The sequence below is a fragment of the Chionomys nivalis genome, chromosome 21 (assembly GCF_950005125.1).
Source record: "Chionomys nivalis chromosome 21, mChiNiv1.1, whole genome shotgun sequence".
In the NCBI taxonomy this organism is placed as follows: Eukaryota; Metazoa; Chordata; class Mammalia; order Rodentia; family Cricetidae; genus Chionomys; species Chionomys nivalis.
Genome location: NC_080106.1, coordinates 56497250 through 56523328, shown reverse-complemented (window position 1 = coordinate 56523328; position 26079 = coordinate 56497250). Strand labels below are relative to the sequence as shown.

The window sequence follows — 26079 nt, the reverse complement described above, 5'->3', positions numbered from 1 at the left end:
AAGTTCCAGTCTCCTCCTGTCTTATATTCCTCTCCAGTGCTGGGATTAAAGGCATGCACCACTACTGCGTAGCCTCCATGACTAACTAGTGTGGCTTCGGAATTAAAGCTGTGTGATACCACTGCCTGACCTATGTGACTGACTAGTGTGGCTGTTTTGTTCTCTGGTCTTCAGGCAAGCTTTACTTATTAAAATACAAATGAAATATCACTACACACATGGTCAAGGACTTGGGTTTATACACATGAAATAATGTAAGAAGTATATCCTACTATAGTTCACAAATTATTTTCATTTTTTCCTGAAATAGAACTACCCCTCTTCCATTGAAAACACCCCTACAGATTTGTGTGCTTATTTAACACCAAATACAGCCTAACTTGTTAACAACACTGAAATACAACCTGCTTTTCTGAAGTGCACTGATATTAACAGAAACTAAGAGATTAATCCTCTAAGTCTTTTCTCTCACCCTTCCCCTTATCTCCTCTCTCATCATTACATGCACACATATGCCCACTTCTACCACGAGATGCACTAAAGTCACACATATATTTACAACATATTATATGTTTGATCATACAACCTACCCTTCCCCTGGCACATGTCCATGCCAAAAAAAATTATAAACAAATTAGGAAAATAAAAGACTTCCAGATAGTGACTTGTAAGGTGAACCTACTCAGTTTATGCTATAATTTTCACAAACTGTAGCCAACTCTAGGCCCAGGTTACCCCTACTCACCCAATGCTGTGGTCTAAACTTCCTTTTCTCAGAAATAAAATGGTTCTAATAGTCCATGTGAAGGCACATTCCCCATAAGCCAATATCTCAGAAAGTAGAAGATCAAAAGTTCAAAGAGTTCACCTGGGCTACATAGTGATTTTCAGACAAGCTTTGGCTATATGACAAAAGGAAGGGAGTGAGGGGAGAAGGGGGAGAGAGAGGGGGAGGGAAAGAGGGAGAAATAGAAAGAGGAGGGAAACAAAAGAAAATTTCTGCCAATATTACATGTGCCCATTAGTCTAAGCTGCTCTTCACACTTTAGAGTGGAAATGAGAACTTATTTATAAATGCAGCATTACTCTCAGCAATATTACATGTGCCCATTAGTCTAAGCTGCTCTTCACACTTTAGAGTGGAAATGAGAACTTATCTATAAATGCAGCATTACTCTCAGCACACTCTCTTTATTCTGACAGCAGAAATCAGGGTGAATCCTCTCATAGTTTCCCAGCAGTGTCTTGGGCATTCATATCTTGGGGTCCTCTCTCCAAGGATTCATTCTGTCCAAATTTCTTTTCCCATAAGTATTAATTTACTCCTTTTCCTTTTGTTCCAGTCAAACAGTTTCACGGTTGTTAAAAATAAAAATTTGGTAAAATGCTTTGCCAATTATGAAAGAAAATAGTGGTAATAATATCAAAGATGAGGTGGTACCATCGCATTCCTTGAGAAATCTAACAATTGGTGAATGCAAAAAGTCATGAAATGGGAGACAGAGGCAGGCGGATCTCTGTGAGTTCAAGACCAGCCATCTACAAGAGCTAGTTCCAGGATAGGCTCCAAAACCACAGAGAAACCCTGTCTCGAAACCACCCCCCCAAAAAATGTCATGAAACTTAGAGTACTATGCTGCAAATTAAAATGATGGTCTTTAAACTGAGTTCTTCATTTGAGCATTTTCCATCAGACACAGAAGACTGAGCAACCTAAGTGTTTGGCTAACTTCCCTGTGAGGACTGGTATTTATATAGACACTTGGGAAAAGTGGCAAGTGGGCCTATTGAAACACTGCAAGCCTTCTAATAAATTCATTTTGAATTGACGTTATGATTAATATCATTTCTGACTGTAAGTGGAGTAGTAATATATTTTGTGTAAATTTATCAAACATCACTAAAATCAACTTTAGATTCATCAGAATTTATGTCAATATTTTTGTTTATTTTTTATCTTTTGTCATTTTTTCATTGAATTTTACTGAGCTCTCCATTTTTCTCTGATCCCCTCCCTGCCTCTCCTCTCCCCTTAAACCCTCCCCCAAGATCCCCATGCTCCCAATTTTCTCAGGAGAATTTGTCTTTTTCTACTTCCCATGTATATCTCTCTTAGGGTCCTCATTGTTGTCTAAGTTCTCTGAGATTTTGATTTGTGGACTGTTTTTTTTTTCTTTATTTTTAAAAACTACTTATGAGTAAGTACATGTGATTATTGTCTTTCTGTATCTGGGTTACTTCACTCAAAATGAGTTTTCTAGTTCTGTTCATTTTCCTGCAAAATTCAAGATGTCATTATTCTTTTCTGCTGTGTAGTACCCCATTGTGTAAATGTACCACATTTTCCTTATCCATTCTTTGGTTGAGGGGCATTTAGGTTGTTTCTAGGTTCTGGCTATGACAAACAATGCTGCTATGAACATAGTTGAGCACATACCCTTGTGGCACGATTGAGCATCCTTCATATACATACCCAAAAGCAGTTGAATCAAAGACCTCAACATAAAGCCAGCCATATTGAACCTTATAGGAGAGAAAGTGGGAAGTACTCTTAAACGCATTGGCACACGAGACCACTTCCTGAATATAACCCCAGCAGCACAGACATTGAGAAACAATTAATCAATGGGACCTCCTAAAACTGAAAAGCTTCTGTAAAGCAAAGGACACAGTCAACAAGACAAAATGGCAGCCTACAATATTTTTGTTTTAATGCCATCTTTGTTTTCTCTACCTTCCAGAACTGTTTCCCCTGCAGTTCAGTCAAGCTTGCCAACTGTGTTAATGAATCTGTATACAAGTCAGTTTCTTGTATCTGCATTGACTCCGGGGATTCTTACTGTGATCACCAGTGCAAAGGGAGGACTTTAGAGCCTATAAAAAACTCCAGGGCTTCTCATGGTGACCAAAAGGTTGGACTGCAAGACCTCTTTGAAGATTCCCCACCAGAGTACCAATGAACACGCTAGAGGAACAGAGGCCCCCTTTCCAGTGCATTTACTGATCAGATTGCAGACCTTCCATCTTAAAATTATGTTCTGCAGAATTGAACACTGTGCCATGGATTTGAAAATGTTTCCTTTTTTCTGTTAGCCAAAGCCATGCATAGGACTTTCCTGCTTCCATATTTTCTTTGTCTGGTGCATGATGTGAGAAGTTTCAGAATTCTGCTCTCTTCTCCTGCATGTTCTCTCTCTCTCTCTCTCTCTCTCTCTCTCTCTCTCTCTCTCTCTCTCTCTCTTTTCCTCCCTACCTCCTTCTTTCCCTCTTCATTTCACATAATGCACTGTGGTATTTTGTAGTGACCATGATGATACTTGGATAAGAGGTGATTTCCAGGGGTTTGAGGAAAAATTGAAATTTAAATTGTGGTAAATCAGGTCACCTTAAAGGGATTATAAACAGAGCATTGCTAGAAACAATGTTTTTTTTTTTCTAAACATAATAGATTCTTCCTGGACTGCTGCCAAACTAGATAGTTGCCTTGAAACCCAGTCAGACTTTTATAGTTCCATGCGGCAGCAATAGGCCTCACATCTTCATCAACATTGGTTTTGATTAGCAGTACTAATGCAGCATCTCACAAACATCTATAACTCCAATTGCAGAGGATTAAAACCCTCTTCTAGTCTCCACAGGCACTAAACATTTACATGATACACAGACTATGCCCAAGTGGGCTGTTATCTTACAGGCTATTGGCTGAAGGAGCAGAGAAGCACATGCTCCTCTCACCTGGCTGTGGTGTCCACATTCTATGGAACACTCATGGTCTTGTACATTGCGCCCTCTGCTGTCCATTCCCAGGTCCTCTCCAAGGTTGTTGCCCTGCTCTACACAGTGGTCACTCAAATCTTCAACCCTGTCATCTATACCTTGAGGAACCAGGAAGTGCATCAGGCACTAAGCGGTTTCTCTACTGCAAAACAAGTGAAATGTGACCTAAGGGGAATAGTGAAGATTTTCTATTGGACTTTAAATGCCTTGATTGAAAAGCTTCCTGGATTATGCCCAAGGGAACAATAACAGTTAGTTCAACAATTTCCAAATTGGTTTAAAAGACTATGTGAACTACTATGAATTGTTTATTGAACACACCATAAAGAGTGCACCAATTAAAGCATTACTCAGTACAGACATGTACTAAATTGTCACACTGTAGCCTGTTAATATATAGAGCACTGCTACTAATGATTAATGAAAAGAAAACTATGGAAACAAAACACCAATACAGAAAAAACTAGAACAATGCTCATTTCTTATTATTATAGAGTGAAATTGAAAGGTCCTTTTCTATTGTGTGTATTTGGGTTTGAGCATGTAGACTTGATGATGAAATTTGCAATTTACTTTCCCAAAAAATGCTACATCTTACTTTACACATATCATGTGTGTGTATGCATACATATGGCAGCAATGATAAATTATTTTAAAAAGAAACCTGGGATATATTCTCCAATAAAAGAGAATAAAGTGATATCCTTTCTCAACCTCTTTCTGTTGACCTAGATTATTGCCAGCCTCACCAATTTCCTGACCTCTTACGTGTGATTTAACTTCTGTGAACTCTACAACTCCCTTTAACATGATTTGTCAGTGGCATCCAGTTTCAATTGGAGGAAGGATATTAGAGAAAAACAGAAATACTTAAATTCACTTGATCTTCTGAACAAGAGAGACTATAAGGCCTATAAGGATATCAGGGAGCTGTTGTTACTAAACCCCTAGTAGAAATTCTAAAATTATGAGATGACTGTGGTGATTGCGATGCATAGTCATACTTCAGGAAAATGAGTGTAAGAAGACAAAAACTAGAGAACACAACATGTGTTATTTCCAACAGATTGTTGTGTTTATTACTTCTCTTGTTGCTGGGACAAACCACCTGACAGAAGCAATTTAAGGACAAAGTTTCATTTTGTTCATGCTATGAAGAATACAGTACATGGGGATGTGGAAGGGCTGGCAGCAGGAGGATGGGGTGGCAGGTCGCATTGCATCTGTAGTCAACAGTGAAGAGTGACAGTAAAGTAGGTTTTCTTCTTTTGCTCCTTGTAATCAGTCCAGGACCATCTTATAGAACAGATGGTGGCACCCACATTCAGGATGGATCTTCTCTCCTCTGTGAATTCTCTCTAGAGACACCCTCACAGACATGCCTAAATATGTGTGTTCCAGGTGATTCCAAATCCAGTCAAATTAACACTGAAGATTAGCCATAACAATTATATAATTCTCCCACGAGCTACAATGTTAACTGATTCATTTTGCATATGTAGTAGTGATGTGGGGTGTGATTCTTCCTGAGTGACCATCCTTAATCCTGATACTTTTCCACATTTAGGATCTTTCTCAATGAACTCTTAACATCCTTATTTCTCAGACTATAAATGAAGGGATTCAGGGTGGGAGTTACCGGGGTATACATGACAGCAGCAACCACCGCCCGGGATGAGTGAAAACTAGATGGAAGCTTCAGGTATGTGGCAAAAACTGTGCTGTAGAAGAGGAAGACCATAGAGAGTGGGAACTGCATGTGGCCAGGGCTTTCCTTTTCCCCTGTGCTGATGGCACCCTAGCCACAGCAAAGAAAATACAACCATAAGAACCCATAATGCAGAGAAGTGCACTAAGTCCTAAGATGATAGCCAAAGTCACTATCAGGGTTTCATTGAGGTGTGTATTAGAGCAAGAAAGCTGTAAGAGAGGACCAAAATCACAGAAAAAATGAGGAATCTCTTGGTTGTTTTGAAAAGATAGCTGGGGAGCAACAATGTATGGGCCAGAGACACACAATGAGCCAGACACCCAGTGGCCAGAACCCCACATCTGCAAGACGTCATTAGGAGTGGGTAGTGCAGTGGGTGGCAGATAGCAACATAGCGGTCAACAGCCATGACTGCCAGAAGTAGGTTATCCATGTCTGCAAAAACAGCAAAGAAGTACAACTGAGTCAGACATCCAGAGAATGAGTTCGATCCATCTCCAGTCCACAAAACCTCCAGCGTTTTCGGGGTTGTAGTAGTAATGAAACAAAGATCCACAAGGGAGAGCTGACTGAGGAAGAAATACATAGAAGTGTGGAGGTGATCATTGGCACCAATAGCTAACAGAAGTAGCAAGTTCCCCAGAAGGCCCAGCAAGTAGAGAGCTAGGAAGATGCTAAAGAGGGGCAGCCATTTCTCTTGGTCTCTGGAAACTCCTAAAAGGACAAAGCCTGGAGCCTGACGGCAGTTCATTCAGAGTCTTGTGTTTCAAGAAGAAATTGGTGTGAAAACAATTCACTCACTGCAGGCAAGAATAGGCGTCAATCCAGACCTGGTCCCTTGACAATGTGTTTCCTTCACAGCACCAATTGAACAATGGAAACTAGAATAGCAAAGGGAGGGACATGACTTAGAGTTCATTAAAAAAATAGCTCCCTAGAAAGATATAAAGATAATTTGTTGATGGGCAGTGGCTTCCTGGAATTCTCTAGGCAAAAGCTATCCTATTTAAACTTTGTCTTACATGACAGAATACTTTCCTGTGAATCTTTTTAATTATGATTCCTTTAAAGGCAGAGTTTGCATCTTAGTACTTAGTGCTTTACACACAGTGGGATTTCAATAAATTCTCCTGCCCATCCACAGAGTCATCACTCTGTTTGCAGCTCCAGCCGACTAGGGAGAGTACTGCTGTTTTACTGAGTGACTTGCTGTGACCATTGTTGTCTCATCTAATGTGTTGTTCACAGTTTCTTCACAAAACAAAAGCATATAGCTTATTTGCATACAAACGGTTACCAGGGTAACTATATTTTTTATGAGACTGTATAATTAAGTCTTTTTATGACTTCTAAGGCTCTAAGTATTTTTGATTTGGGGATATCTTATCAATTCTATCAGCAACAGTCACAACTCTTGGTACCTATTTTCTGTCTTGATAAGTTTCTGTTGCTACCATAATGTTACAAATTAAGTAACAAAAAAGATTTATTTTGAATCACAGGTGAAGTAAAAGATAGAAGAACCCATTTTGGTGGAGTCTGAGAGAACAGACAGCAACACATCAAGATGTGGTAAGTGTGTGTGTGAGAGGGGCTGGAAGAGAGAGAAAGAGACACCAAGATGTGGGAAGTGGGGGGAGGCGGGAAGAGAGAGAAAGAGAGATTTCTGGATGCTCTTCTTAAGACACTAGTGTCCAATCATTGTGTTTGCCTAATCCAAAAGACAGCCAAAAGCTTTATCACAGTAAGACTTAGTTTCCACCCTCTCAGTTCCTCACTGAGCTTTTACGTGACTCTGAGAGAGAACATATGGTTTCAACCCTTAGAGCTCATCCTTACGATCTCAGTGTCTTTCCTGGGATGTCTCCTTATGCTTCTTTGATTGGCAGATCTACCTTGAACCTCCACAAATTACCACAATTGTGATATGGAGGAAGTGACCATGTATATTTTATTTGGATATTTAGTAAGGTTTTAGGTTAGTAATTGTCTTCTTCACAAGAAAATGAGGTATGTTATGATAGAGCAGAGCAGAATCTGATTTTCCTCTTCAAAGTGCTTGTCATAAAAGAAACAAATATCAATAAATGGATAAATTGACCAACAGAAATTAGAAGCAGAAGGAGGCACTCCACTGTCCTCTTTTGTGGTTCATTTTATTTTACTGTTTCAGAAAAGAAACACCTTTCCTCCAGGCATTGTGTTGCTACCATGACTTGAAAGCATAGGTGAATCTCTCTCCTCCATTCCTTCATATCTAAACAGTGTTATAACATTGTTCTCCACAAAATTTTCCTCGTTGCAGCCCCTTGCTCACCTTTTCTTTTCTTACCTTAACTGGATATTTTCTCATCAACTCACTCAAAGCTTATTCCATCAACAGTACAGCTGACTACACTCATTGTACTCTGATTAGTATAACTCAAGCTGCAGAATTATATACTTTCTATTTTTGCCTCAACTTTCTTTTGCTCAAATAATAGGAAAAAATCTTTCCTATTAAGTACATATACTCTACTGTGCCTCTGTCTACCTGTTCCACCCCTGGCAAGGCAGTATTGTTCTGGCTGGAAACCCATACTTTCACTAACTGTCATTCCTGACATCATGCATTCTTGTTATCTCTCACCTGATAATTCTTTTTCTTTAGTCAAATATTACCAGAGCTTCAAGACTATGTTATAATTTTATCTTCTTCTCCACCATTAAACTACTATTTAATACTTTACCTTTTATTATCCTATCTCTTCTTAAATATATAGACAAAGGTGACCTGGTGCTTAGGTTGACATTGTCTGAAGGGATTTTCCAATTTCTGTGATATATAAATTTTCTCTCTTCAGCTAAATAGTGAATGAATACATGCCTATTGTAAGGAGTGTTACTGATCTTCAGAATAAGATGTCAGTCTGGAAGTTGTCTCCATATGACCTTGTCAAGGAGAATCAGAATAAGAAAAACATTATTCTGTTCCAAAGGAAAAAAATAGTCTTGCAAACCCACCAGGTATATGAAAGGATATCTTAAAAGTGTAGAGAAAAATGTATTGTGCACTACTAAGAATAAGCTGACAGAGAGACTGCTCCAACACTTTGTCCCAATTTATCCTGTTTATTTTTGTTTCTTTCTTTCTTTGTTTCTTTCTTTCTTCCATTCTTTGTGATTCCCCGTCTTTTTATACCTCAGCAGTATTTCTGCTTTACTGCATTTTCTTCTTATTTATGTTTTTGCTCTTTCTTTTATATGAAGATTGGGTGAACAATGGAGATTTACGAAGGAGTCCATCATGCAAATGCAATAGATTAAACTCTACTACTAGCAGTAAAGAAAGAAAAATGTTCTTGTTCATCAACTGATTACCAACAATGAGGTTGTCTTTCTATGTAATACAACAAAAGGAAAGAATGTTTGGAGCTACACTTGAGGATAAAACACTTGAGGACAGTTGCTGATTTTCCTGAAGAACTGAGTTCAGCTCCCAGCATCCATGTCAGATGACTCACAACACCTATGACTCTATATCGAACACACTCTTCTGGCCTCTGCAGGCACTGACACCCATGCATGTGTATACACACATGTATTTTACAATAAAATATTATTTTTAAAGAAGACACAAAGCAAGTTTCAATATATACAAGAAAATGGAAATAACTTCTTGCATCAGATCAGGCAACCGCAGGTTAAAGCTGGATATCATCAACAACAGAAACAGACAAAGCCTACAAACTCATGGGAACTGAGTGACTCTCTACAGAATAAAAACAATAAATCGAGACAGAATTAAAGAAAGAAATCTAAGACTTTCTCAAATTCAATAAAAATGGGTACATGGCATACCCAAAGTTATGGAACACAATGAAGGTAGTGCTGAGGAAAATTCACAGTATTAAGAGCCTACATAAAAAAATTGAAAAGTCTTCATACTAGAAACATGACATCCCACCTGAAATCTTTAAAACAAAAAGAAGCAGTCATACCCAAGAGAGGAGTAGATGAAATTATCAAAATGAGGCCTGAAGGAAAACAATACGAAGAATCAATGAAACAAATAATTAGTTCTTTGAGAAAATCAGCAAGCTAGACAAGGCCCTATGCAAACTAATTAAAAGATCAAGAGAGAATATCCAAATTAACAAAATCAGAATTGAAAGGGGGGAAATAATAACAGGCACCAAGGGAATTCAGAGGATCATAAGGGCATACTTTCAAAACCTGTACTCCACCAAATTAGAAAATATAAAAGTAATGGAAAATTTTCTCAGATGTGTTGACCAATGGAATTTAAGTTCTGGACATGAATCCACACACCTCTGGGTTTTTAATTTTTAAAAAAGAAGCCAGGAATACACACTGAAAAAAAGAAAGCATCTTCAACAAATGGTGCTGGTTGGACAGGATGTCTGCATGTAGAAGAATGCAAATAGATCTATATCTATCACCCTGCACAAAACTCAAGTCCAAGTACATCAAAAACTTATCAATCCAGATACACTGAAAATGATAGAAGGAAAACTGGAGGATAATCTTGTACACATTAACATCGGAGACAACTTTCTGAACAGAACACCAATATCAATGTCATGGTTGTTAGCTTGATATTTTTGTAGGACTCTTAACAGTGTGAGTAGGTGTGTCTTGGACTCTTTTGTCTGCTTTTGGGACTCTTTTCCTCCTATTTGATTGCCTTGTTCAGCTTCAATATGAGGACTTTAGCCTTGTCTTGTTGTATCTTGTTTTGTCACGTGTGGGTGTTGTATCTTGTAAGCCTGCTCCTTTCAGAAGGGAAATAGAAGGGAGTGAGTCTGGGAGAAAGAGAAATGGGAGAAGACTGGAGGTAGGGGTAACTGTGGTTAGGATATATTGTATGAAAGAAGAATCTATTTTCAATTTAAAAAAATAAAGAAAATATGGTACATGTGTATAATGAGATTTCAATCACTATAAAGAATAATGAGATAAAATTTTCAAGGAAGTAAATGTCTCTGAAAATTATTATGGTAAATGGAGCAATATAAACTCAGAAAACAGAAAGCTTATATTCTTTTTCAAATGCAGATTCTAGTTTTTAATGTACATATGTAAGTGTTTGAATTGGTATAAATATAGATAAATTCTTAAAAACTATAAAGAAGAACAAAGGAGGATTTTAACATTCTTCACTCAAGCTATGTGGGGAATTAAGTCCTAATGGGAAGATGTAATTTTAGCTGTTTCTCGTTGTGTTTTCATGCTGTAAAGGTATATAAAAGGTTCAGAATTAAATTTAATAAAAGAGTTGGGTCATGTTATGCTAACTGGAAATGATGAGCTATATCAAAAGAAAAAAATCCATGTAGATATGACCACAGTATTCCTTTTGCATTTTCTTTTTCCATTTCTGTGTTTATTAACTTCTGGCTGCTCACAGTGTGTAGATGTCCTAATGAATAAGTGTTTTAGAATAAGGAGACACGAGTTATTCCAATACGTTTTTAAATGAGAACACCCACACAGCTATCACTCACCTGGAGATGCGGTTAAGTCACAGGTGTCAAACTCCACCCCAGAGATACTGACAGAGGAGACCTGTGAGGTATGAAAATCTGTGGTTCCAACATGCTGATGCATTGAATTTAAAAAATGCAGAGTTTTCTGCCAATCATTCCCGCATTACTCACTTTCCCTCCTATCCCATTTCCCCTTTGTATTGGGAATTAGGAGGTTATTCTCATACAAAATGAGGTCCAGTCTTACACACTCATTTCTTATGGACAGTCCTTCACTCCACCAGGCAATGACATGCCTCTCATGCTGTCACTCCCCCATGTTAAGTACTTTCATTGCTATTGTATTCATCTCAAACCTATTTATCTATAACACACACACATACACACACAGTGTTTATATTAGTTTCTTGTGTTTCAGTGTTTCAGAAGAATTTACTATATTTCTTCAAGTCAAAGCTTTATTCTGATTTTCCTATTAAAAGCACCCCTCACTTCCTTGTTCCTTAGAGTATATATAAGTGGATTGAGTGCAGGAGTGACCACAGTGTACATGATGGCAATAATCCTGTCCTCTTCCAGGGAGCTCCTTGAAGCAGGACTGATATAGATGTAGAGAACAGGAGCATAGAAAATAACAATAACCGTGAAGTGAGAGGCACAGGTGGACAGTGCCTTGTGGAGCATGCTGCAAGAACGGGTTTTGAGAAACAGGTGGGTGATAATGTAGAAATAGGAGAGAAACGTCAGAAAGAAGAGACCAATGGCAATGGTCCAGGTGAGAGTATTAAGCAGCCACCTGTTGAGTTCAGTATTTCCACAGGCCAACTCCGGTAATGGCTTGACATCACAGAAGAAATGATGGATATGGTTGGAACCACAAAAGTTCAAACGAGATGTCATTATGGAGTGAAGAAGAGCATGAAGAAAAGGAATAGCCCAAATGGTGAAAGCCATCTGGATACAGACTTGACGATTCATGATGAAAGGGTAATGAAGTGGTTTGCAGATCGCCATAAAGCAATCAAATGCCATTACTGCTAGCAGCAAGGCCTCTGTGCTACCCAAAAAGTGAAAGAAATGAAGCTGGGTTATGCATCCCAGAAAGGAAATTGCTTTGCTTGTGGAGAGGAAATTCTCCAGCATCTTTGGCACTGTCACGGTGGAGTAGCAGATATCTAGACATGCTAGGTTCCCCAGGAAGAAATACATAGGTGAGTGGAGTCTTGGATCCAAGATGACGATCATCAGGATGGCTCCATTCCCAGCCACATTGACAAATTACATGGTATGGAATGTGACAAAGAGAAAAGGGTTCAATTCTTCTATGTCTGTCACTCCCAAGAGGAGAAATTCATTGACTAAGGTGTGATTCAATAACACTTAAAAGAAAAGATAGAATAGTTTGTGGAACACTAACCTTCATGTCCATCAGTCTTTCTAGACAATAATTTTCTTGTCAATACATAGTTTGTGAGGGTGGTTTTCTATAATGCCACAAAGATCTTGTGAAGATCTTATATAATATTTGTCTAGCGGCCCATTAAATATTAAGTCTATGCTTTTGTTATATATTGCTATTCAAATATCTTTTATTATTTTTCATTAATAATGTCTTTTTGTTGATAATTCAGAGCAAGTACCATCTTAACACTTTTTTTAGCTGTGAGCATTTTGATCCAACTTTCTTTTCATCCCTTAAATCGTCTCTAACATGGAGCAGCTTTTAAAACATCCCACCAGCCAGACAACCTCTGAGAAGTAAGAACACTCTTGAAGAGCTTTAACATGAAGAAAATAGGCAGGCATGAATTTGTTTCAACCACAGAGTTTATAGAAAGTATAGACAGTTTTATCAAAACATAGTAACTCCACATCATCTTAAGAACATGTAAGCAGTAGAAATGTCTTTGTATTGATTTGTTTCTTATTCATGACCAAGCCAGAAGATGTAAGAGGTAAGAACTATGACCATATTAATCTCAAGAGTCTGACAACACATGTGCTGACAGTTTTCAGTGCTATAGCAGATGATGGGTTTAGTGTCTTCCAATAATCTGAGCCATTAAGAACTTTAGAAATAGATTCCTAAGAAAGATGTTTTTTGAGACAGTCTCTAAATGTAGACCATGGTGATTCAAGAGTCTCCTGCCTTAGTTTCTTGAGTGTTGGAGTTATAGTCATATTGCTATGTTGACCAAAGACACTTTTTGCATTATGACTTTTTTGTTAGATGATTAATATGGCAAATTTATTTTAAAAGACTAATTTCTGGAAAGATATCAAGACAATTGTGTACCATTTGTTTCTCTGGCACTTATGTAGCTAATTAAATTTTATAATTTGCGACAACAGTCATTATTATCTGAAAATAGTAAAGGCAATATGTTGCCCCCCCCAACACCTTTTTACCTGTAGTTCTAAAATCAATAAGTTAAACTCGGCTCCCACTGGTCTCCTGCAAGTGGCTAAGCCTTTATTATTACATTATTTCAATGTGTATTTTTCTTAAAGGGTGCAGTTTAACTTTTATACTTTATGACTTTCTCACTTCTCTTGGTTATCCTGAGACTAAAGAAAATCTTTTCAAGATCCCAAAGTTTCGGAATAAGAAAACCTCTGCCTCTGTGGAATCAGCAGTCCCTCCGTCATTTCATCAGGAGAAACTGTCAATGGCTTTAGTCTCTTTGAAATCTTGTCTTATTTAAACTGTTACTTATTTAAACTAATTCTTCAAATATTGAGGAGATGGGACCTCTCGTGGGACCATGATAAGTAACTCTCTTGTGTTTTATGATCCCAAATGTCAGGCTGCTTTAAATCAACCTACTACAAAGTTGCCAAAAATATTCAGCTCTCCTCATTTTAAGACTCTGTTCTCTCTGTGAAATTAATTCCTGGTGTTCCCTCCTACCAAATAAAGTCTTACTTTTTCCTAAAGAAATGAATAATTTTCATTTTACTAACACAATCAAAATAGCAGTGTTTTTGAATGAATGTCAAAATTTTTGAAGAATTATAAATAAGTTGATTATAAATGATTTCATATCTAATTGTGCAATCAGCACTTACTAAAACACAAGTAACTTTTTAAAATTGCTTTTCTTCTCAGTATTAGGAAAGAACCTGAATTACCTCTCTGAGATACACTGGTCAGAGCAGACATAGCTATGAGAAGTAGCTTCCTCTGGTTCCTTTCATTTAAAGATGTGCTCGGTTCACTCTGTGTACAGAAGAGAAGAGTGAGAATCAGTGTGTGGAAGGCCCATATTGCTGAAAAGCACAGAGAATGCCCAGGCTGTAGTAGAGTTGGACAGAGGCTGACTCTGGGTTGAATCCTACAAAAGGGAGTCATTCAAGGTATGATAAAGCACTGGGTGAAGAAAACAATTTGTTCATCTACAGAAACAAAATTAATGAACTAGAGAAAACTTGTAAAGGCCCCAAGGGATTCTAAGCTTTAAAACTGGAAGACAGTCTGAGAAATGATGTAATCACTAGTGTAATTCTCTGAAAACTTGCCTTCAAACAACTCAGGGCAGTTTTTTTGATGGTCGTGATCATTTTTGTCTGTTTATAAACACAACAGACATTTTTCCTAAAAATTCAACCCATATGACCAAGATTGCTTAGGAGTCTTTGGACCAGAATCCAAAATAGTTCTAAAAACATATATCAAAAAAAACTATTTGCCTATTTTTTAAGGAAAAATAGTAATTACAATGGTCAATGCCAGTGACTTTGTTCAGCACTTTCAATGTTTGTCGATCTCAGGTTGGCTTTAGAGGGTAAAGACATAGTAATATGTCTTTAGATGAGATGCAATAATCCTGTGCAAAAATCAAAGAACCTTCACTATCCTCACACAGGGAGAAAAGTCCATCTCAAGACAATGAACTTACTCTGATCCCCAGGTACTGATGTTTAATGTTGCAAACAGACAGACCGCACCCTAAGAAGAGAAAATACAGGAAACGTTCAAGTTTATTCCCAATGTGTTCTCTTACCTGGTCAAAAGTACAAAATTAGCAAAAGACCAAAAGTAACAAGTATTCTCAGGTTTATGTACACAGATTGCACAGGTTGTAAAATATTTGAAGTGACAGCTCATGTTGTGGTTCTGGCCTACATTTCCTCTCCAAAAACCTCTTTGCCATCCACAGTTCTGCTGGTGTTTTAATAAGACAGGCTTGCAGACCTAAAACCCCTAGGGAGCATGTCCCCTGGTACTGAGTAGAATGGGTGTGAAAATAAACAGGGTACTTTTCCCAATTTGCCCTATGAGATTATAGGAGCCGATTACATTCAAACTACCATATTCCACTCCACGGCTCCCAAAAACTTGTAACCATATCATAATGCAAAATGCATTTAGTCCAACTTCAAAATCCTCCATAGTCTATAACAGCCTCAACGATGTTTTAAAGTCTAAGATTTAAAATCTCTTCGAAGATTCATACAATCTCATAACTGTAATCTCCTATAAAATCAAATCAAAAATGGATCACATACTTCTACATATAATGTCACAGGATATCTATTACTATTCTTGAACATAGAGAGGAGTTTGAGGAAATATTGAACCAAAGCAAGACTGAAAAATAGCTAGGCAAACTCTAAATTCTGCATCTCCTCCATGTCTGACATCTAATCTTTTCAGCTATGTTAGCTGCAACACACCTCTTCCTTTGGGCTGGTTCCATTCTCTGTGAGCAGCTATCCTTGGCAGGTATCCACAGCTCTGACATCTTTAACAGCTAGGAGTCTCTAAGGCAATCCAGGCTCCAATGTTACAGCTTCACACAATGGCCTCTCTCAGCCTCTATTCAAGAATACACCTGACACATGACTAGCCTCAGTGGCTTTCCTTAGACTCGGGGTAAATTCCATAGCCCTTTTGTTCTATCCTTAACTCTAAAATCAGAATCACATAGTCAAACTTACTGAGTTCTGCTGCTCGCTGGGGCTGGAACATAGGTCTCTCATTCAACTACATCTTCACCAGTTTCTGGTTTTGATTGATACCATTACTGCCTAAGCTTAACTATCCTTGAATTTACTCTGTAGACCAGACTGGCCTCAAATTCAGAAATTCACCAGCCTCTGTCTCTGGAGTGTTGGGACTAAATGTGTATTCCCATCTCCTGAGGTTCCCACATATCTTCCTCTCCTCCCTTCCTCCCCCTTACTTTGTCTCAACCCCCAAGCCAAGCAGGCATCTGCTGCTAAATCAAAGACCACTTCCAGCTGGGCAACGAGTAGACTGACATCTCTCCTTCTGCTCCTCCAAATCCAATCCCCCTCCCCATTCTCATCACCACCTCTGTAGCAGAAAACATGCTGAAGTCTCCCTTTCTTCACAAAGAACTTCCCCTCCAACCTTCCTTCCCCAAACTCATTCCAACCTCCAACACCAACAGGCATTTCCTATAAACACAGCAGTTGGTCAGGCCAGGAAAACAGGTAAGCTAACTGAAGACCTTCACCGCTCCCTCCTGTCTTCCAAACACAATCCCGAAGACCCATCCCTATCTCTGTTATAGCACATCTGATGAAGCTTTCCTTCCTGTTCTGAACACACCTGTAGATTCCAAGACCATAATTCCTAACCTTTCTCTCTCAACTTGCTGCCTTATCACAGGATCCAACTCCAGCAGGCACTCCCTGCTAACCCACAGACCACTCTTGCCAAATAAACAGTGTTGAAATAAGAGCGGCGGGGCTGCATCCCCGGCACCCGGCCGCCCGCATGGCTGGCTTATGCCCCGAAATAATTACACGGAAACTGTATTCTTTTAAACACTGCCTGGCCCATTAGTTCCAGCCTCTTATTGGCTAGCTCTTACATATTGATCTAACCCATTTCTAATATTCCGTGTAGTACCACGAGCTGGCTTACCAGGAAAGATCTTAACCTGCGTCTGTCTGGAGTGGGAGAATCATGGCGACTCCTGACTCGGCTTCTTTCTCCCAGCATTCTGTTCTGTTTACTCCACCCACCTAAGGGCTGGCCTATAAATGGGCCAAGGCAGTTTCTTTATTAAATGAAAGTAACTCCTCCATCAAAACAGGTAGGTTGTTTATAAATCTTACCCTCTCCTTCTGTTCCTCTAGATCCAATCCCCTAGTCTCATGCCAGCTGTGGGGTATCAGTCTCAACAAAAACACCTCTTGCCAGGGTGGGGGCACAGAGATTTAGAAATATTAGTAAAGAATATAAAGACACATGTGAAAATAATAAAACAGAAACCATAGACTAGTACTGGGAGGAAGTTCCAGTGAGTATAGACATCTCCTGCATTTAATTTCCAACATACGAAGTAAAGAATGTTAAAAAGCTACAAGGGGGAAAGATCAAGTAACATGTAGAGGCAGACATATTAGAATTATTCCTGACTTCTCAATGGAGAATGTAAAAGCCAGAAGGACCTAGACAGATGACCTGCAAACTCTAAAAGACTACAGATACCAGTCCTGACTACTATACCCAGAAAAACTTTTAATCACTAAATGTGGAGAAAATAAGATATTCTAAAAATCATAAATATGATTTATCTACAAATCTAGCCCAATAGATGATGCTAGAAAGAAAAAATAAAAGTTAACACAGATGTCTGAGTTATTGTGGGCATTGTTTTTTCTTTTTGCAAGCTAACTAGAGTGATAATAAATTCATTGAGCATTTGCAAGGTTCATTGTGGGTAAGTCGTGCAAATAAAAAAATGTAGACTCCCTAATCCCCAGTGGCCATTCTTTGCAGATTATAGCTAATACATATAGAATTATGACTATGTGGTAAAGAGGAATCCAGTTTCTTGTTTATTTAAATCATTTCTCAAACCTATAAGTTGGTTTCTTATGAAATCTCCTTTGGATTTGAGGACAATGTCAGTTCATGCTTTAGCATAACTACCTGGCACAGCTTCTCCTGCCATTCACTTGGCTATCCTGATAGATGAAACTAGTAATCCAATCTAATATCACCCGTGATGTTCAAGTTTAAGATGACTAGCCGGGTGGTGGTGGCGCACGCCTTTAATCCCAGCACTCGGGAGGCAGAGGCAGGCAGGTCTCTGTGAGTTCGAGACCAGCCTGGTCTACAAGAGCAAGTTCCAGGACAGGAACCAAAAGCTACGGAGAAACCCTGTCTTGAAAATCAAAAAAAAAAAAAAATGACTTTGGTTTAATTTATTGTAATAGCCTCTAACTGTGAAACAAATGCTTTTACTATCATTACAGTTCACAAAGCAATACTTTGAAAAATATAAGAAATAAAAGTAAAGCTACCGTTTTTAGAATACTGACTGCTCATCCTAATGGAAGATGTGTCTTGGGCTTCTGGGTACCTCACTTCTTAGACTGGCTTCACCTTTCGCTTCTGTAGTTCCTTGCAGCTCTGAACCTTCGGTGTATCTAACCCTCACCACAAATCTGACTCTGCTTATTTTGTAAGTCACATTTGCCTATAATCTGCCTTTTAACCCTTGTAGACTAGTGACATTAGAACCAAATGTGTTAGAAATTCTGACCTTAGGGAGTCAGTCCCTCTGTTGCAATTAAGCAGAATTCAAGTAAATGAGAATTTTGGCCATGGGGGAAAATACAAGAAATAGCAGCATAAATTATTACAAAGCTATTAAATTCTATGTGATTCTTCTACTGGGTTCATCTCACTTTTTAAAAAATTATCTATTCCTTTTGTGTAATACACACTGAAGACACTTTATATTTAAAGTTACATTCAATTTTGAAGATGCCCCCTAGCTGCTCTGACTGACCCTCAGTGCTCCTTGAGACTCTTTCCAGTACGGATGCTCTCAGATACTAATGAACTGTGCCTTACGGTTGCCTGCTTTTGAAATTAGGGTAATAAGCAGCATATAATTAATATTATTTGTGACAGGTTTCTGTTGTCTAACATTTATGCTTTTCACATATCATTCCACCTATGAAAATAAGATGTACAACAGCAATTATACTTTTGGTTAAATTTAGGGGCACATGATGTGGAAAGAACTTTCTCGTATATATCTTTCAGTGAACAAATGAATAATTTTTATTTTTTGCTAAATCTAAGAATGTAATTTCTTTATTCCATATTTATAAGTATTTTTTTTCTTTTTTATTATTATTTCATTTAAAAGTTCTACCTTCTCGCCTCCTCCCATTTCCCTCCCGCTCCCCCCATTCCCCTTCACCTCCCTCTCCAGTCCAAAGAGCAGTCGGGGTTCCCCGCCCTGTGGGAAGTCCAAGATCCTCCCCACTCCATCCAGGACTAGGAAGGTGAGCATCCAAACAGACTAGGCTCCCACAAAGTCATTACATGCAATAGAATCAAAACCCAGTGCCATTGTCCTTGGCTTCTCAGTCAGCCCTCCTTGTCAGCCACCTCAGAGAGTCCGGTTTGATCACATGTTCCATCATCCAGCTGGCCTTGGTGAGCTCCCATTAGATCAGCCCCACCGTCTCAGTGGGTGGGTGCACCCCTCGCTGTCCTGACTTCCTTCCTCATATTCTCCCTCCTTCTGCTCCTCATTTGGACATTAGGAGCTCAGTCCAGTGTTCCAATGTGGGTCTCTGTCTCTAGCTTTATCCATCGCCAGATGAAGGTTCTATGGTGATATGCAAGATATTCATCAGTATGGCTATAGGATAGGGTCATTTCAGGCACCCTCTCCTCAGCCGCCCAAGGATCTAGCTGGGAACATCTCCATGGACACCTGGGAACATCTCTAGAGTCAAGTCTCTCGCCAACCCTAAAATGACTCCCATAATTAAGATATATATTTCCCTACTCCCATATCCACCCTGCCTTCATCCCAACTGTCCCATTCCCCCAAGTTCTCCCCATTCTCCCCTTCTCACTTTTTTCTCCCCATTTCCCATTACCCCGACCCCACCCCCAAGTTTCCAATTTTTGCCTGGCAATCTTGTCTCCTTCCAATATCAGGAGGATAACTATGTTTTTCTTTGGGTTCACCTTATTTAGCTCCTCTAGGATCTCATATTATAGGCTCAATGTCCTTTATTTATGGCTAGAATCCGCTTATGAGTGAGTACATACCATATTCATCTTTTTGGGTCTGGGTTACCTCACTCAGGATAGTGTTTTCTATTTCCATCCATTTGAATGCAAAATTCAAGATGTCATTGTTTTTTTACTGCTGAGTAGTACTCTAATATGTATATATTCCATACTTTCTTCATTCATTCTTCTATTGAAGGGCATCTAGGCTGTTTCCAGGTTCTGGCTATTACAAATAATGCTGCTATGAACATAGTTGAACAAATGCTTTTGTAGTATGATAGAGCATCTCTTGGGGGAATGTAATTTCTTATCAAAATGTTAGAGCATATTCATTTTTAATAAAGATTACCAACCAGGTTATAAAAGGATTGAAATAATTTATGCTCCAACTGTCATCAATCTTCATCTCCTTTAAAGCCTCTTAGCATGGTCATATCGTATTTTATAAAAATTATTATTTATCCATTTTGTTTTGTATATAAAAAAATTACCATTAAGACAATAATAATTATGCTGAAATAAACATGAATGTGTACATATTTTTCTATGCACCTACATATACATATAAATAACATAATATTTTCTTCAACTCAAATATTCAAATAATGTAACTGTTGATTCAGTTAATGTTTGGTAATGATTAAGCAGGTTAAAAGTTTGTTATTTTGACTAATTGGATATGAAATACATTTAAAATTTTAGAATCCTTTCTGATTTAAGGTGAAGAATTTAGTTCTGCTCAGTAAACTTCACAAGCTTATCATGAGCACATTCTCTCTCCTTAAATCTGACGTGCTAGAAATATCAATTCAAACTAAGCAGCTAAAAACTGTTCACACCTTCCTCCATCACATGTGTGTGTCTGTATGTGTATGTATAGAGCAGGTGTAATGCTCAGCTATGTTCATATCAGCATTATTTGTAATAGCAAAAACCCTTAAACTATAAATTCTCATCAAATGAAGAATGCATAAAGAAAATGTAGTATGTTTACATAATGGAGTACCACACAGCAGAAAAAATAATGACATATTGAAATTATCAGACAAATGGATGGGTCTAGAAAAAGTCATATTGAGTGAGGTAACCCAGACCCAGAAAGACAAATATTATATGTACTCAGTCATAATAGCTTTTAGAATTACTTCCAGCTGTCATGGGAGCAATATTATTTCTGTGGGATCCTTTAAAAACTAAAATGAAACTTAAGTTTCAAGATTACTATCTGGTACAATTGCATATAGTCTCTGAGTAGTTGGTAGGGTTTTTTTGAAGTTCTTACTTGAAGATCTGGCCAGAATGTTGTAAGAAAGCACACCATCAAAGCTAGCCAAGCTGGAATTATCTTGAGCATTTTGTTGCTCAAAGCCTTTCCTAGTGTGGTGGTAGCAGCAATGACGGCATCATATGAACCAGGTGGAGTCATTGTTGTGGGGCCCCATCTTCTTCCTGGAGACTTCAGAGATTACTATAGGAAAATTTATTGTTCATTGTAGAAAACTTAAACATTGTTCATATCAAAATGGAAAGTTTGAATTTATATAGATATGTATTCAAAGAAAGGTACCATAGAGAGAAAAATAGGTATGCAGAGAAGTAAAATTTTTGAAAGCAGAGTTTTATTAACCTTTGTCCCTAGATTTTACCTTCATTCAAGGTGACTCTTTTTTTTTTTTTTTTTGATTTTTTCGAGACAGGGTTTCTCCTTAGCTTTTTGGTTCCTGTCCTGGAACTAGACCAGGCTGGCCTTGAACTCATAGAGATCCGCCCGCCTCTGCCTCCCGAGTGCTGGAATTAAATGCATGCACCACCACCGCCCAGCTAAGGTGACTCTTGATATGAGACAGAAACTCTAAATTTTTCTTTTAACAACTCGCTTGAATTTAGAGGAGAGCAACCATCCGGCTCTAAAGCCAGCTTTGATTTTTAAGTGAGTCAGGGCTATCTCTATACTGAGAAGTGAGGAGATATGTATGTTTAAGTACTGAGATTTTTACCCTGTGGAGGATATTGTATCATAAATCAGATTTCTCATTGCTTGGTGATTCTTTCTAGATGGCTATTTTTTTTCTTCTTTAGGCATTTAGATGCTCAGTTTCTCTAGGCTACATAAAGATGTGTGTTTTCTGTTTTCCTGCAAAACCACAAACAGAATGCTGACCCAACTCTTGTTAGGTTTCCTCACAACTTGTAGGATTGTCTCTATTGGGAGACATATTGTCCTTTTATTGATTGTATTTTACACTCAGGTCTAGATTTGGGAAGACTATAATTAGAGATGCTGATGTATAGTCTTGTTTTTGTTGGGTGGATATTTTGTTCCTTGGTTTCCATTGTACTCTCTGATTCTGAGGAAAGTATGGTGGCTTTGTGTTGCCTGGTAAGAAATTCTTATGGTATGATGATAATTGTGACCATTGGGTATTCCAGGTAAAATGTGTTTCTAAGTTTTGGGAACTGACATTCATGAATGTGGATGGGTTAGGAGGGAGGAACAGGGAAGGCCCATGGCCCACAAGAAGGAGGAAAGTTGTATGCACTACCAGGATCTATTCAGTCCTCTAGGAACAGGGGCAGGGAATGAGAAGAGGTCACAACAGATAGTCTGCTACAGATCTGGAGACGAGACAGGTGATTGAATTTGGAGAAGAGGAGGGTGAGTGAAAATCTGAAGCTTACTTATCTTCCTCACTGGCCTACTTGCTTCTCAGTCAGATGTGGCTGGCAGGTTACCAGAGAAAGCCAACAGGAGTTGGGTCTGGAAGAAGTCTTGAGAAGAAGCTTTGTATGATCCACTAGAGATGGGGACAGAGAGGAGGTGGAGGCCTTATCAGGTGATCTGCTATAAAGATGCAGAGAGACTGGGGGTTTGAATTTGCTGGAGAGGAGAAGCCTTGACTATCCACAGTTAGAATACTTTTTCCCCTGGCAGAAGTAGCCTGTGGGTTCCTGGAGAATGACTGTTGGTTTTGGCATCTAGGATAAAGCAATGTGTGGGGGAAGAAAGGTCGGAGTTGAATACCTGTGTGTTGCAGTGAAGATGGGAACAAACACAGATGGAGATGAGGCTGATACAAGTCGTCTGTTATAGAGCTGGGGGTGTCAAATGGAGTTGGATTTGAAAGAGAGAAGGGAGAGACTAAGATCTGCAATTGGCCTACCTGTTTCCATAGCCTGCAGGGCCTGCTAATCCCAGGGAATGCCTGCAGATGATACGTACTGGGATATCAGTATGAAGAAATATTGGGTGAAGAAATATTGTAGGAGAAGGTCTACATGGTCTGTTGGGTAGGGTTTCAGAGAGGAGGGGGTTACTACAGTGGGTGTTCTGCTGCAGAGCTGGAGATGAGACTGGAGATGGGACTTGGAAGAATGGAGGGAGAGGTAAAGACATTCAGTTAACCAAGCGGCTTCCCTGGCCTGAATGACCTGCAAGTTCCAAAATATTGACCATTTAGCATTAAAAAAATTTTCATGGAAACACTTGAAAATAAATGTTTTCTTTAATATTTTAAAGCAAATAGTTTCAAATTAACATTTCAGCATATTGTAATATTTACACTGTTTTAGTTAATCACAATTTACAAAAGAATTCAAAGACTTTTAGCATGTGACACTATAAAATAAAGACATGAACTGATATAAGACCATTATATAGTTACTTTAGAATAAAGATTTGTGTGTGATATAACTGGATAGGAAGGAGAAGTGTTGGGGGCAACAAGGACTAGAATTTGCAAAACTTCTGAGATATAGCAATTTAGATTTTCATCCTGAACTAAAACATAATAGAATGCTCTCTATTGTATTGGTCTCTTTAGTTGTATCCCTTAGTATTTGAAATCATTTCAGAATTAGTAATTAGAACATAGCCCTGAATGCAGAGATACTTTCAAAATTACAAAGATACTCAATATAAATTGGAACTGGAGGTTACTCTCCTGCTTGCCAGTTCCCAGATGAACTTGCAGAGGTTTAATATTACTTATAATTGTTTTGCCAATGTCTCAGGCATACTACTGATGAGTTCCCACAATTAAATTAACCAGTTTTTGCTATTCTGTGTATTACCATGTGCCTGGGCCTTACCAGGAATGAAATGGCATCTTTTTCCTTCAGCGTCTCCCAGACTCCACCTTCTTTTTTTCCTCTTTGGATTTCCTGCCTAGCTACATTCTGCCCTGCCATAGGCCAAAACAGCTTTATTCATCAACCAATAAAAGCAATATTCATTCACAACATAAGAATGACATCCCAGATCAATAAGTCAGACAGAAAATGTATCAATGTTTGTTTGTTTACTCTGGTTCTATATGCATGCTTATTAGTGAATAATTCTGTGTGGTTCTGTTACCTATTCCTGCTCAGAACTTTTCTCAGGCCCAAAGTTCTCCTCAGTGCTGCCTTGACTTCCTTGTTCTGTAAACTATAGATGATGGGGTTCAGCATGGATGTCACCGCTGTATAGAAGAGGGCCAAGAGTTTATCCATTCCTGGTGAGTGACTAGCCTTGGGCCTCAAGTAGGTAATAGATCCTGAGCCATAGAAGAGTGTGACTACAAGTAGGTGTGAGGAACAGGTAGAGAGAGCTTTATGGCGTCCCTCAGATGAAGGCGTCATCAGCACTGCAATCAGAATCCTTACATAGGAAGAAATGATCAGTAAAAATGGGCTGGATATGCAGAGGACTGCCACCACAAAGACAGCAGCCTCGTTTTGGGATGTATCCCCACAGGCAAGTGCCAGGAGGGGTGGAAGGTCACAGAAGAAGTGGTCTATCTCACAGGGCCCACAGATGTCCAAAGAAAAAATAAAATTCATCTGTCCCAACCCTACTATGCATCCCATTCCCCATGAAACCATTGCCAAATGGGCACATACCCCACGGCTCATCCAGGTTGCATACTGGAGTGGGGAGCATATGGCCATGCAGCGGTCAAAAGCCATGGCTGCCAGTAGACAGCACTCAGTTATTCCAAAGCATATGAAGAAAAACATCTGTGTGGCACAACCCTCCCGAGAGATCCCTCGGGACTCACTCACAAGACTCTGCAGCATCTTGGGTATGACAGAGAAAGTGTAGCCAATCTCCAGGAGAGACAAGTTGGCCAGGAAAAAGTACATGGGTGTGTGCAGGGCTGGACTGGTAAAGATGGCAAGGGCTATGAGTGCATTGCCTGTCAGTGATACCAAGAACATGAGGAGGATTAGGGTGAACAGGAGGAAGCACTCTCCAGGGACCTCAAGAACTTGGCAAATGCAAAGCGTTTGACAGACAAGCTGTTCTCCGGCCACAGGGAGCAATTGACACTCATCTCCTGGAAAAGAGAAGAGCAAGTCATCAGAAGGATTCTTGCAGGTGGAGGAAATTATTCAATTTAATACTCAAGATCCTCAGTTAAATCAGAGACAGAATCTTTATCTTCAGTCATAAAATTAGTGTTTACAAACAAGTATTTATCGTCACAGAGTTTCATATCTAACCTTTTTCTCTGCTTACCACATCAAGTGATTTTCCAACGTGTACTGAACATTATACTGAGTGACTCAGGACTTAGGACAGGTGCTGTACCCTTGTATTCCCAGCCCTGATGAAGCTGAGGCAGAAAGATTACCATTGGTTTGAGTTCAGCCTCACTTGTGGAGTAAGATATCAGCCAAATAAAAGAAAAGAAAATCATTACTTGTGACTCAATTCTTTTTCCATGCTTTTCATTGATGAGTTATCAATGTCCCCTTGAAAATCTGCTCTCCCACCAACTCTTATCTATGCTTTCTTATTGCTGTGGATACTCTCTCTACACCCATCTCAGAATGTAGTAGGGCCATGTTGAAGATGGGAGCGGCGAGGCTGTGTCCCGGCACCCGGCTGCTAGCTTTACCCAGAATGATTACACGGAAACTGTATTCTTTTAATCACTGTCTGGCCCATTAGTTCCAGCCTCTTATTGGCTAGCTCTTACATATTGATCTAACCCATTTCTAATATTCTGTGTAGCACCATGAGCTGGCTTACCAGGAAAGATCTTAACCTGCGTCTGTCTGGAGTGGGAGAATCATGGCGACTCCCTGACTCG

The 26079-nt window shown here is 39.0% G+C and overlaps 3 pseudogenes; all 3 read right to left on the bottom strand.

Annotated features, from left to right (window-relative positions):
• Positions 1-5317: 5317 nt before the first annotated feature.
• Positions 5318-6239, bottom strand: LOC130863813 (olfactory receptor 1361-like; annotated as a pseudogene).
• Positions 6240-11427: 5188 nt separating this feature from the next.
• LOC130863408 (olfactory receptor 12D2-like) lies at positions 11428-21428 on the bottom strand (annotated as a pseudogene).
• Positions 21429-24352: 2924 nt separating this feature from the next.
• On the bottom strand, positions 24353-25320 carry LOC130863849 (olfactory receptor 10C1-like; annotated as a pseudogene).
• Positions 25321-26079: the final 759 nt, after the last annotated feature.